Source organism: Misgurnus anguillicaudatus, chromosome 22 (genome assembly GCF_027580225.2).
Source record: "Misgurnus anguillicaudatus chromosome 22, ASM2758022v2, whole genome shotgun sequence".
Taxonomy (NCBI): Eukaryota; Metazoa; Chordata; class Actinopteri; order Cypriniformes; family Cobitidae; genus Misgurnus; species Misgurnus anguillicaudatus.
This window is the reverse complement of record NC_073358.2, coordinates 13,572,427-13,585,635: the sequence shown is the minus strand read 5'-3', so window position 1 is coordinate 13,585,635 and position 13,209 is coordinate 13,572,427. Positions and strand designations below refer to the sequence as shown.

Genomic DNA, 13,209 nt, shown 5'->3' with positions numbered 1-13,209 from the left:
TAATGCATAAAGTATATAAACATGCACTGAAAATTTTGGATAAAAAATCTTACAGTTATCATCATTGCACTATCATAGAGAAATATGGTTTATTAACTTTAGACAACTTTCTTTTTTTTTCAAATACTTGTTTATTCTTTAAAATTATAAATAATCTTGCACCACCACCTCTTAAACAATTTGTGAGCTTGCGTGGACCTACAAGTAACATAAGGACCACACGAGCATCACTTAGGCGGGATTGCACAAGTGTGTTTAGGCATTCCACCTTTGGCCAAACTGCTTTCTCGGTAAAAACATCAGGGTTATGGAATAGCATCCCTGTTAGTATTAGACAAAGCGCTACACTCACCACCTTTAAATTAGGCCTTAAGAAATGGTTGAAAGCAAACCAGCATTGTGAACATTTTTAGTCATTGATACTTGTCTCTGTGTTTATTTGTGATTTTTTTTTTTTGTTTTTTTATGAATTATTTAGTTTAATTGTATTGTTATTATTATTATTATTACTTTTATTTTTTGACTTATAACATCAACTGCTGTCCAGGGACAACAGATGTAAATTAGCCTTGTGGCTATAATCTGGTCCAATCACATATTGTGCATTGTCCCTGTCAAATAAACGTAAATACAAATACAAATACAAATAGAAACCATCTTTGTCAGCTTTACACAGGGTTGATATTGCATCCATTACACAGTCGCCAAGCACCAGTACATACACCAACAGCTTCCAGATAAACACTTGGGATCAGCTCCTGATGAGTCCGATAAAGCTGTGTCTTAATTTATTGCAGGGTGGTCTTGCTTTACCTGTTGTAAAGTTACATTAAACCTTCATATGTGATCAGATGTCATGCAGTGATATTAAACATTTACAGCGTGATCAGATGTTGTGCAGTTATATTAAACCTTTACAATGTGATTAGATGTTGTGCAGTTATATTAAACCTTTACAATGTGATCAGATGTTGTGCAGTTATATTAAACCTTTACAATGTGATCAGATGTTGTGCAGTTATATTAAACCTTTACAATGTGATCAGATGTTGTGCAGTTATATTAAACCTTTACAATGTGATCAGATGTTGTGCAGTTATATTAAACCTTTACAATGTGATCAGATGTTGTGCAGTTATATTAAACCTTTACTATGTGATCAGATGTTGTGCAGTTATATTAAACCTTTACAATGTGATCAGATGTTGTGCAGTTATATTAAACCTTTACAATGTGATCAGATGTTGTGCAGTTATATTAAACCTTTACAATGTGATCAGATGTTGTGCAGTTATATTAAACCTTTACTATGTGATCAGATGTTGTGCAGTTATATTAAACCTTTACTATTATGGAGAGCCAATTCTGCCATATTCATAAATAAATAAATAAATACATAAATAAATATACAAGGAAATGTAAAAAAACAAAAATACAGAAATAAATAAAGAAATATATATACATGGAAATGTAAAAAAACAAAAATAAATGAGTATTTATACATGTATTTCTTTATTTATGTATAATTGTATTTTTTCACACTATTATTTATTCATTTATTTATACATTTATTTATTTTTACTTTTATTTATTTTCACATTTATTTATGTATAAATGTATTTATGTCTACACGTATTTATTTATACATTTATATATTTCTATATATATTTATTTCCACATTTATTTATTTATACATTTATTTATTTATTCTTTTCTTCGTCTGTATGCTAATGAGGGGGGCGTGTTTTACCTCAGACTTAGCAATCGATCTCTGAGTGCCAGTGCTGAAGCTTTGAGGCCACAGTGACACCTGGTGGTGTGACAAAGCGAACGAAGTTGCACATGGAGTGAATGACTTGGAGATGTGCAATATCCAAAACCTTATTTCAAGTTCAGCAAAAATAATTAACTGTGCACAATTTAAAAAATATATAATGTTTGGTCATATTATGTTCATTTGAAAATTGAATATTTTGACTATTGTGGGTGTTGCATTCATGCACATTTGCACAGAATAATAAATGAAAAAAGTCAAAAAGAAGGTTATTGCTGTCGTCTAGAGATCTCAATGCTTCAAATAGTATTAAAAAATCTAGAATTGTGTTGTGAACATTTTATGAGAGGTTTTAATTATACACAAAATTTTGTATGTGCCATATTTGGTGAAATTGGTTGCAGTGACTTTGTTTTGGAAGAATATGTTATTTCCAGATAATATCATTTTTGACAATAACATATAACAATCGCCAATGCAGCCTCCAAGCAACACGTGGTGTTATTGAATGAATCAGAATTCAAATGAATCGGGTGAATTGATCGAACTTACTCGTTGAGACAGCGACTTACCGCCACCTTGTGGCTATTTTAGTTTGATATTAAACATATAATTTCAGTGATTCCATCATTTCTATTTTTTAAATGATATTATAATTAAAGCATTAATCTCATGATTTTATATGCTATAATTGCACTCCCTGCTAAAAAGGCAACATACACCATCACAGAAATTCTATTGGATTTATTGGTTTTAATGGAAATTTGATTGGTTGTATTGGAAACTATTATGGTCTCTATGGGTCTCTGTTTGTCTGTACTGGTATGTGTTGGGTTCTATTGGTGGGGCCATTAAATCCTAATGGAATATGTCCCAAAACACACTACAAAAAGGAATTTTGTGATGGTTTTTATGGTAAAAGCTAATGGTGGGTATTTTAATGGAAACCATTAGGAATTTCTGTGGTGGTTTTATTGCTTTTTTCGGCGGGGTTGGATGGCAATTTCCTGTGCAGTGGCCTTGTGGACGTGGGCTGTGCATTGTATTGTGTGCCACGAGACAGCTTTCTGTAGGCTTATGTCTTGACATAAGCTATATATTGTGATGCATATAAAGTTTAAAAATCTATTTATGGAGAAATATAACCGCAATAGAAAGGTTTGTTTCTGTTGCTGTCAACGTTGTCTTTTGGACGTTTCATAAAAAAAAATCAGTAAACTCAAAATCTGACGAGGGTTTGAAAGGACATGATGCTTCTGCGCAGCAACAGTACCATGGGATCTTATAATAATCATTACTTCATTTTTAGTCTATCGTCTGCTTTTCTTAGCAGCTCAGTCACGCGTCACCTCGCCATGATTTGGATCACCTGCATGGCGTTATGCGTGTCTCGCTGTGTTTGCACGATCACCCTTTGTTAGATTTAATCCCGCTCAGCTGATTCCACTTGATGACTTGTGATTAAGAGGCGCATTAAGCATTCAAATTGTCACATGTTTTGCATTGCAAAATTAGCAAACGCCAATGTAAAGTGTTTTGCAGCCGCGTTTCAAACGAGGCATTGATCAATATGCTTGCGTGTGCTGGTTTCTCTCCGCGTTCTGTGCTGCTGATGGACGAGCCTCAAACTCTGATCAGCCCCCATCCAGGGCATTAAATGTTATTAATAGTGCATAATTTCACGCGTTTCCATATTAAAGTGTCCACTTCCAAGGGTCTGTCATCAGATCTGTTGATAATGTGCATTTTGATATTGATGTGTGCCAAGACATTTTAGAAATCACGACCGGATGGCGATTTACGGCCATGTCCTGGGTACAGTGCGTATGCTATGTATAGTGACCCTATATATACACAGTTATGGTGACACAAAATGATTTAAAACTTGATTATATGAACAAATAACAAATATATGAAGAGCTCTTTTCCAAAACGCAATAAACACCATTTAAAAAAATGACTTTGTCGTGTCATTGTGCTGCTCCATCAACGTTTCAGGACAAATAACTATATTTAAAATGTACTGCAACAAGCAGTTTCTTTCCAAACCGCAATAAGCGCGATAAGTTAAACAAATCTTATTCTCTCCCTCTCAATTTTTTCAGTGCTGATGCAGTGTTGACACGTTCATATAACAGCACCTAAAAGCTGTCTCAAAGAACCAGCAAAAGTAATGAATATGTAAAATATTTCAATGAGACATTTGTATTGTTTATTAATAAACAAGTGTTCGGTTCACGATGATATAAGATCCAGTTCATGCCTCGGAGGATTTTAGATTGTCCATTGCTTTTCCATCTATTGCCATGGATTGCACGAAGTAAGTTAGGAGCAAATCTTGCTGTATATTATGCTGGGCCACGTCGTCATGTTATCCTGCAAGTTCAGAAACTGAATTCGGGTGGGGGAGAGTAACGCAATCTCCAGTCAAAGTAGTAGAACCGTGTTCCCAAATCGCTGTGTTTACACCGGCAGACGCTGCGCAAACCACTTCCGGCGGAATTGAAATGCATATGTGTAGAGTAATGGCGCCTCCCGTGATTTGGCGCGTAAACTTGTCTATATATATATATATATATATATATATATATATATATATATATATACCACGGGCTGTTTAAATACTCGATTCTGATTGGCTGGAAGGTCTGCATTAAAACCCTTTAATGCACAGGTAGTTCCAGTCAGTTTGATTACAGTTTGAAATGAATCCGCTACTGTAAACATTGGTAACCATAGTAACACAGTTACACTTGCAGAGAGAGCGAGCGAGCGAGCGAGCGAGTGCGCCATAAGTGCGCCGGTTTTATTTCACACTTTACATAAATAAATAAATTACATGATTAGTTCAAATAAAGATTGCCTTGTCACTGTCAGTGTTGCCTGTCATTCATAAATTATTTTAATAAATCAATTAAAGAATCATTAAGTTAGCTATATGCTTAAGCAGAGGCGTATCCAGCATGGAAGGACATCCGGGGCGTAGCCCAGACCATATTAAATACAGGGATCACTCGAAGAGTGTATAAAGTGTATAATAAGAATATTAACGTGATCTTTAGCATATAAAATTGTACTCACCTCATCGTGGTGAGTCGCAGGAGTATTATTTCATAAGAACTTTTCTCTCAAGTAGATTTTTGCACGCGAGTTTTACTCAGACATGACCTGAATGAGCTGATGATGTCACATAACCGCCAAAATTAGATTATTAAACCACCCTGCAAAAGACACAGCTTTATCGGAGTCATCAGGAGCTGATCCCAAGTGTTTATCTGGAAGCTGTTGGTGTATGTACTGGTAAAGTGCTTGGCGACTGTGTAATGGATGCAATATCAACCCTCTGTAAAGCTGACACAAAGATGGTTGTTTCTCAGCAGAGATATGTACATTTGTGCCAGCTCAACACATTGAAGCAGTTTCTCGGACAGGGTTTACAGGACTAGGATTTAATTATATTAGGACATTTTAGTTTTTACAAACAAACCCTACAAAAAAACAAGACTGGTGCGCATCTTGTGACAAAACAATGGCACTCATATATGTTGAGGTATGTCAGTAAAAGGTGTTTTTAAATTATTGTAGCTCAAATATGCATTTTAGCCTGGGACCAGCATAAGCCCTGTCAGGGAAACTGCACCATTGTTTTCCCATATCAGATGTAGGTTGCTTCAGGTTGAGTTGTGATTTTAAAGTGTAGTTCTGGTCAGAGACGGATGGATCCTCCCATTGTGTTTCTGCATCACAGTTTAGGAACATGTTGATTGTATTATCCATCCTCACAGTCGTCCACTGCATCACAACACATCAATGCATCTGTGAAAACAATATAACCATAAACATTTTTATGTTATTATTTAAAATAAACTTGCATCATGAGAATTAATATATAAATGGCACCCATACTTAAACAGAACAGTGTGTAAGAGAGAGATGCATTAAATAGAGACAGTAACATTATACACACAGCCTCTAAATTCAGTGTTAAATAATACGTTGTTTAATAGGTCATTATCAATATCTAAATGAGAAATTAACTGACATTCTAGCATCTGAAATCTCAGTAACTTGTAGGAATCACGTGGGCTACTGTAAGAATGCAATGTACTATAATATCTCGTTGTACTATCGTAAAGATAAAAATATAGGTGGACAATTAAAACCATTCAAATAGTTGCATTTTATAAACTAACGTTACTGATCTTAAGTGTATTTGAAGAACGGACTTCACAAATCTAACTTTAGGCGAACGAGCACAAAGTTAGCTAAGATAGCTTACCTGAAAATGGCTACCTTTTCAACACCCGGCGTGGTTTAAAGTTACCGGAACATCGTAGTCGAACCATTACTTGGGATAAGGGTGTTCCTCAGTTTGCTTAAAATTGGTAAGAAAGAAACATAAAGGCGCTCGAGTGAGCTTTTTAAGCTTAACGCGTCGCCTTCAGTCACTGTCTCAGCTGCTCATCGTCTATGTGGCCGGAAGACCGTTGACAAAATGAGCGAAATGGCGTCGCCCTTGTTATCGTGAAAAATAAGGTGAATACCTACTGTATAACCATCTTATTTATGCACCATACAGAACGTCTAAAACTAAATATAAACGTATTGCTGCTGAAGAGATTTGCCATTGGCTGTTGTAATTGAATAAATAATGAGGTCAGTGTAAGAAAAGATTACAGGGGCTAATTTGGGGATGTTTTTATAAATATTATTTTGTTTCATGGTATTATGTTTTATATTATTACGTTTAATGTAATAATGCGTTAAATTAACTGATTTAAATATTAAAGAAACTTTTTTCAAGTTACCGTTTTGTAGATCAGTGGTTCCAGTGGCAGAAACGGAGTAGCCCATAGGCTACCGACAGCAAAGAAACGTATTCTATAGGCTAGATTTTTTTAAGACCTAGCCCTATGTTTATTTCTGACAGACTGTATGCAGTAAAGCCAAAGCACAATGAAAAAAGACAACATGATTTAAAAGGTTTACATAGGCCATTGTCCGGTTTCATATTTGTCAATCACCTTTTCAAAATACATTCGGGTCTCAAGCCCCGGGAAAATTCCCTGGCTTAAGCAACGAGGGGATAGACAGCCACAGGTAACTCGCTCACGCCTCTCTCTCTCTCTCTCTCTCTCTCTCTCTCTCTTTCTCTCTCTCTCTCTCTCAACAATGAATTTTAATAAATGTGATAATTCATTTAAATAAAAGCAATATCATGGCACTACTTTATTTAAAGTGGACGGAGTGCGAGCCTTAACTTAAGAAAATGACCGTCATTTTTACCCGTCTGTTAAAAAATTACACTGTAAACATTAATTACAGCTTTAACTTGTCAAATAACCGTGGTATAAGCGGGATGATCCACGGCTAGCCATGCATTAAAGGATTTTAATGCACTCCGCAGAGGCAACCCCTTCTTTCTTATCAGTAGTTTAAAATGTGTTGCATTACATCTACCGCTCTGCCTCCCTATGCGGTGTCTCTATTAGATGCTGTGACTTGAGGTGAACTAACCCCACCGCAGCTCGATCTTCTCTGAGTAACAGCTGAGTATCCACCCTGAAGTAACAAACGCTACAAAGTCCCGACCAGATTAACTGATCGCATGGTTACAATGATATGATTGATGCGAGGTTCAGTTGAGGAATTAAAATCCGATCGTTATCCTCGACATCACGGAACATGTGTTTCATGACTGCATAGCAACGGGTGACGTGACCCACGCCACGGAGCGCAACTTCCGCTCCGGAGCACTTTGGCATGTAATGCTTTGACTGGTTTTAACGCGTTGTTAGACGCGACATGTGAACGAACCCTTAAACGTTTAAATCAAAAATCAAACGAATATATAACAAAGTGAATAAAAATCTTTCTGCGGGTCAGATTATGTTATATTTTTGAAAGGTGACGCGGGCCGCAGAGAGGGGGAGGGCGGGCCGCAAATGGCCCGTGGGCCGGGAGTTTAAGACCACTGTTTTAAAATGTATGCCTATTATGATGCAAAAATGTGGCGCTCGCTATAGGTTCAGGAAACAATTTTTTAGTTTGTCATCTTTTAGCAAAATATAGCAAAATTGTTTTGCGGTGTTTAACGCACAGAACATGTGCTTTATTGAATGAAAGTAAAAACCATTGAATTAAATGATTAAAATGACGTAAAAGGAACTAAATTGTAAAGTCTTGATGTACAATAAGGGACATGCGATATTTAATAGTGGTGGGTATTTCAAAAATTTATATAAATTATTCCCATGCATCGATTTTAATGTTAAATATCTGTAAATCCAAATGAATCCATATGGAATATATTCCGACAGTTTAAGATACGATCTTTGAATTTTAAAGTCGAAAATATCTAATTTTTACACCGCTGCGCAGGAGGCATGGCAAACTAAAACAAAACTTTAAAGACACAAATGTTACGTTTAAGTGTAAACTATATTTAAATTAAACCCGTGACTTGAAAGGTCCACTAATAATCAAGTGATGTCAATAAAGTTTCCATGTTAGAATTTAGAAATATTAAAAACTTATGCAAACGACAACAAATATGTTTTCTTACCCCTCGCCATTGTAGCAGTCAGAGAATTTGTCCTTTAATAATTTAATGTATATGCTAATGAATTAAATAAGGGGCATTTAGAAGATGGAGTTCTAAAAGCATTCAGCTGCGCAAAATGACAAGATCATTTTTGATTTATAAACCACACATATGGAAGAGGCGTACACAAGTTTTTTGTGCGTACGCTCCTTTTCTCTGAATCACACGTACGATAATTTCAGAAATGGTCTTAGATGAAATGTAGGATAGTTCCTACATCGCACTTTTATAAATGAGGCCCCAGATTCTAAACAGTACCTTTTTGAGAAAGGATGTGGGGAGCATGTCAAGGCTGCAAGTTGATGCTTTAATATGTTGGGCTGTTTCTTCCAAGGTTTTTATATCAATTATGTCAAATTCTGAGAGAATGGCTAATTTCTCAGGATGTTGTAGTGAGATCTGACTGATCACAGTGCAATATGAGGCCGCATTGATCGATATTCTGATATTACTGATCTTCTGAGAGAAAAAGTTAGCAAACTCATTGCATTTGGTGTCAGAGCGCATTTCAATAGGAACTTGATGTGGGGGTTTGTTAGTCTCTCTAAAGTAGCAAAAAAAGTGAATGTTATTTATGTTGTTGTTTATAATGTTTAAGAAGAAGGTCTGTCTAGATGTGCCTAGTTCTACATTGAAGGCACGAAGACTGTCCTTATAGATGCTATAATGTACTTCTGGTTTTGTTTTCTGCCACATACGTTCAGCCTTTCTGCATGTTCTTTTCATGCTTTGTACTGCAAAACAAATATTACAAAACAAATTACAGTTTTTTATTTTACTTTTCATTGCGACTTTAACTAAAAATGATTTGTTCTTTAGTAAACGGATGTTCAGAAGTGCTAACTTAACAGTAACTGGTTTTGGCCCTGTATCAATCTCAGAATGACATCTAATAGGCAGTAGATTAGGTAGAATTGCCGTGGGGCTGGAGAGAACCGCCTTCTTTTTAACACATATCAGGACAGAGATAGGGAAACCTAAAGGGACATTGGGGTCCTGCTTGTTCTGTTAACATTTATGATTGTTACTGCTGTCGTAGCGGGGACCCAACACATATCAGTTGCCAGTGGTGTTTGCAGATGAAGGCTGGTGTGATGCCTGACGTTGAGGCAGAGGTCGGAGTGCTCTCTCAGATGAAGGGGGAGGGCAGGCTGGGCCCGAGGCTTTGGTGGTTGTGGAGCCCGCCATTTCTTCAGTTTATTTGTTAAGCGCTTTAAAAAAGGTTGAGACCTACCAAAGTGCTGTACATAGTCAGGCATACAGTAAAGACATAATAGTAAGACATAGAACTTAAAACACATGACAACTCAAATTAAAAGGCAAGATATCCATGCCTAGTAGGGGTGTAACGTTACACAAAAATCACGGTTCGGTGCGTACCCCGGTTTTGAAGCCATGGTTCTGTTCATTTTCGGTACAGTAAGGGAAAAATGCAAACATTAAACTGCAGGTTCTTTATTACTATAAACATTTTTACAGTTTGTTTACACTTTTTTTAAACACTTTTTATTAAAATATAATATATAAAATATATATAAAATGAAAAAATTATAAATAAAAGTTATTTTTTACATTATTTTATAACAGTAGGTAACTCTTTTCTTAACCTCCTCTTAAACTTTTTCTACTAAAACCTTGCACTAAACTAACAAATTAATTCCTGAATACATTTATGAACTATTAGCCTACATTTTTGCCACCAAAAATTTTCTGTTTTGATTTATTTTGGATTGTTTAACTCACAGTATTGAATTGGATATGTACCATCTCTGTATAAAAATAATATTACTGCTCTATGTGTAACTGCATAGCAAGCAACATGATGATATACAGTATTGTTCAAAATAATAGCAGTACAATGTGACTAACCAGAATAATCAAGGTTTTTAGTATATTTTTTTATTGCTACGTGGCAAACAAGTTACCAGTAGGTTCAGTAGATTCTCAGAAAACAAATGAGACCCAGCATTCATGATATGCACGCTCTTAAGGCTGTGCAATTGGGCAATTAGTTGAATTAGTTGAAAGGGGTGTGTTCAAAAAAATAGCAGTGTGGCATTCAATCACTGAGGTCATCACTTTTGTGAAGAAACAGGTGTGAATCAGGTGGCCCCTATTTAAGGATGAAGCCAACACTTGTTGAACATGCATTTGAAAGCTGAGGAAAATGGGTCGTTCAAGACATTGTTCAGAAGAACAGCGTACTTTGATTAAAAAGTTGATTGGAGAGGGGAAAACCTATAAAGAGGTGCAAAAAATGATAGGCTGAGAGACGTGGAAGAAAACGGAAGACAACCATCAAAATGGATAGAAGAATAACCAGAATGGCAAAGGCTCAGCCAATGATCACCTCCAGGATGATCAAAGACAGTCTGGAGTTACCTGTAAGTACTGTGACAGTTAGAAGACGTCTGTGTGAAGCTAATCTATTTTCAAGAATCCCCCGCAAAGTCCCTCTGTTAAAAAAAAGGCATGTGCAGAAGAGGTTACAATTTGCCAAAGAACACATCAACTGGCCTAAAGAGAAATGGAGGAACATTTTGTGGACTGATGAGAGTAAAATTGTTCTTTTTGGGTCCAAGGGCCACAGGCAGTTTGTGAGACGACCCCAAACTCTGAATTCAAGCCACAGTACACAGTGAAGACAGTGAAGCATGGAGGTGCAAGCATCCTGATATGGGCATGTTACTCCTACTATGGTGTTGGGCCTATTTATCGCATACCAGGGATCATGGATCAGTTTGCATATGTTAAAATACTTGAAGAGGTCATGTTGCCCTATGCTGAAGAGGACATGCCCTTGAAATGGTTGTTTCAACAAGACAATGACCCAAAACACACTAGTAAACGGGCAAAGTCTTGGTTCCAAACCAACAAAATTAATGTTATGGAGTGGCCAGCCCAATCTGCAGACCTTAATCCAATTGAGAACTTGTGGGGTGATATCAAAAATGCTGCTTCTGAAGCAAAACCAAGAAATGTGAATGAATTGTGGAATGTTGTTAAAGAATCATGGAGTGGAATAACAGCTGAGAGGTGCCACAAGTTGGTTGACTCCATGCCACACAGATGTCAAGCAGTTTTAAAAAACTGTGGTCATACAACTAAATATTAGTTTAGTGATTCACAGGATTGCTAAATCCCAGAAAAAAAAATGTTTGTACAAAATAGTTTTGAGTTTGTACAGTCAAAGGTAGACACTGCTATTTTTTTGAACACACCTCTTTCAACTAATTGCCCAATTGCACAGCCTTAAGAGCGTGCATATCATGAATGCTGGGTCTTGTTTGTTTTCTGAGAATCTACTGAACCTACTGGTAACTTGTTTGCCACGTAGCAATAAAAAAGATACTAAAAACCTTGATTATTCTGGTTAGTCACATTGTACTGCTATTATTTTGAACAATACTGTACTTATTATACACTCATTTTGAGATTAGCGAGTTGCATACATAGCCATCTTTGATCTTTTGCACGTTTCTCCTAATCTTTGCTTGTGTCGTCAATGTAAGCTGTGACTTAAACTAACGAACCCCTCCGCAGCTGAGTGACAGCCGAGTAAGCCCGGGTTACAGCTCTTCTCTGTCCCGACCAGCCGATCGCATTGTGACAATGATATGATTGACGTGAGGTGCAGATGAAAAATCTGATCACGCATTCCTTATTCTCGCTGTCACAGAAAGCGCGTCTCATGATTGCATAGCAACGAAAGACGTGCATCCTCTCACGCACTTTTGAAAGAACAAAACAGCGCGTTGACACGCGTTTAACATGTGCTTTTAGACACGACACGTAAACGTTTACATCAATAATCAAACGAATATACAACTAAGTAAATAAAAATCTTTCTGCGGGCCGAATTATGTTATATGTTTGACAGAAGACTTAATATGTTCGTGTGGAAACGCACGTATTATATTCCGCACAGGCGCACATAAAAGATTGCATTTAGCCTTTCGGTGCACGTGTGCACCGTGCCGAAAGCCCTGAACCGAAACAGTCCGATACGCATACACGTACCGTTACACCCCTAATGCCTAGTAAAATAATACAGTAATAAAACAAACATAAAAACACTTCAGGATCAATTAATAGCACGATTAAAAAGGAAAGTTTTCAGCCTCTTTTTGAATTCTGACATGGTAGTAGCAGTTTTTATTGCAAAGGGTGAATTATTCCAGAGGATAGGACCGGCTATGGCAAGGTTTCCTCTTATCTTTAATCGTTTCTTGGTTGATATTTGGGTACTCATAGAAATAGAGTGGGAGAGCTTTGTTCCAGCAAATACCAGTTTCTCCATTTTCTCTGAAAAACACAGAAGTGGTGATGTTGGAGAGAGTAAGAGAGAGTATGACAACTTCAGCTGTGATTCTGGTGTTCCTGAAAGCTGGAGAGTGTTATCTTGTCTTTCTTGGTTGTTATCCACAGAAATGTCCTTGGGTGTTGATTCACAATCCAGCTGTAGCGAGGTCTGTGGGCAGGGCTCAGCCGGAGCTGTGTCTGTGAACAGTAGTTGTTGTGGCTGCGGAGTTTTATCCTTGTCATCTGAATGTCTATCTAAGTGCTGGTGTGAAATCCTGTGGTCATTTTGGCCATTCAGTAGTGGACTGGCACACTCAGTTGATGAACGATGTAGGAAGAAAAATATATTGTCTTTAAAGCTCCACTGTGTACTATTTTTAGTTAATTCTTAGCAAAAACCCATGTTTTCTTTCAAAAGTATGTGCTCATTCATGTGTAATTACTTCCACCCCACTAATCAAAGTATTCATGTAAGTGTAGAATCTGCTATTTAAAATACATACGATCGAGTCGCTCTCTGGCTGAATCC

General features: G+C 36.8%; 1 long non-coding RNA gene across 1 annotated transcript; it reads right to left on the bottom strand.

The window, feature by feature from the left end:
* Positions 1-4,911: 4,911 nt before the first annotated feature.
* On the bottom strand, positions 4,912-11,964 carry LOC141358959 (uncharacterized). The gene is made up of 2 exons (XR_012365531.1): positions 6,054-11,964; positions 4,912-5,590 (listed from the first exon to the last, which is right to left on the bottom strand). It is a non-coding gene; the product is annotated as an uncharacterized lncRNA (long non-coding RNA).
* Between the last annotated feature and the right edge of the window lie 1,245 nt (positions 11,965-13,209).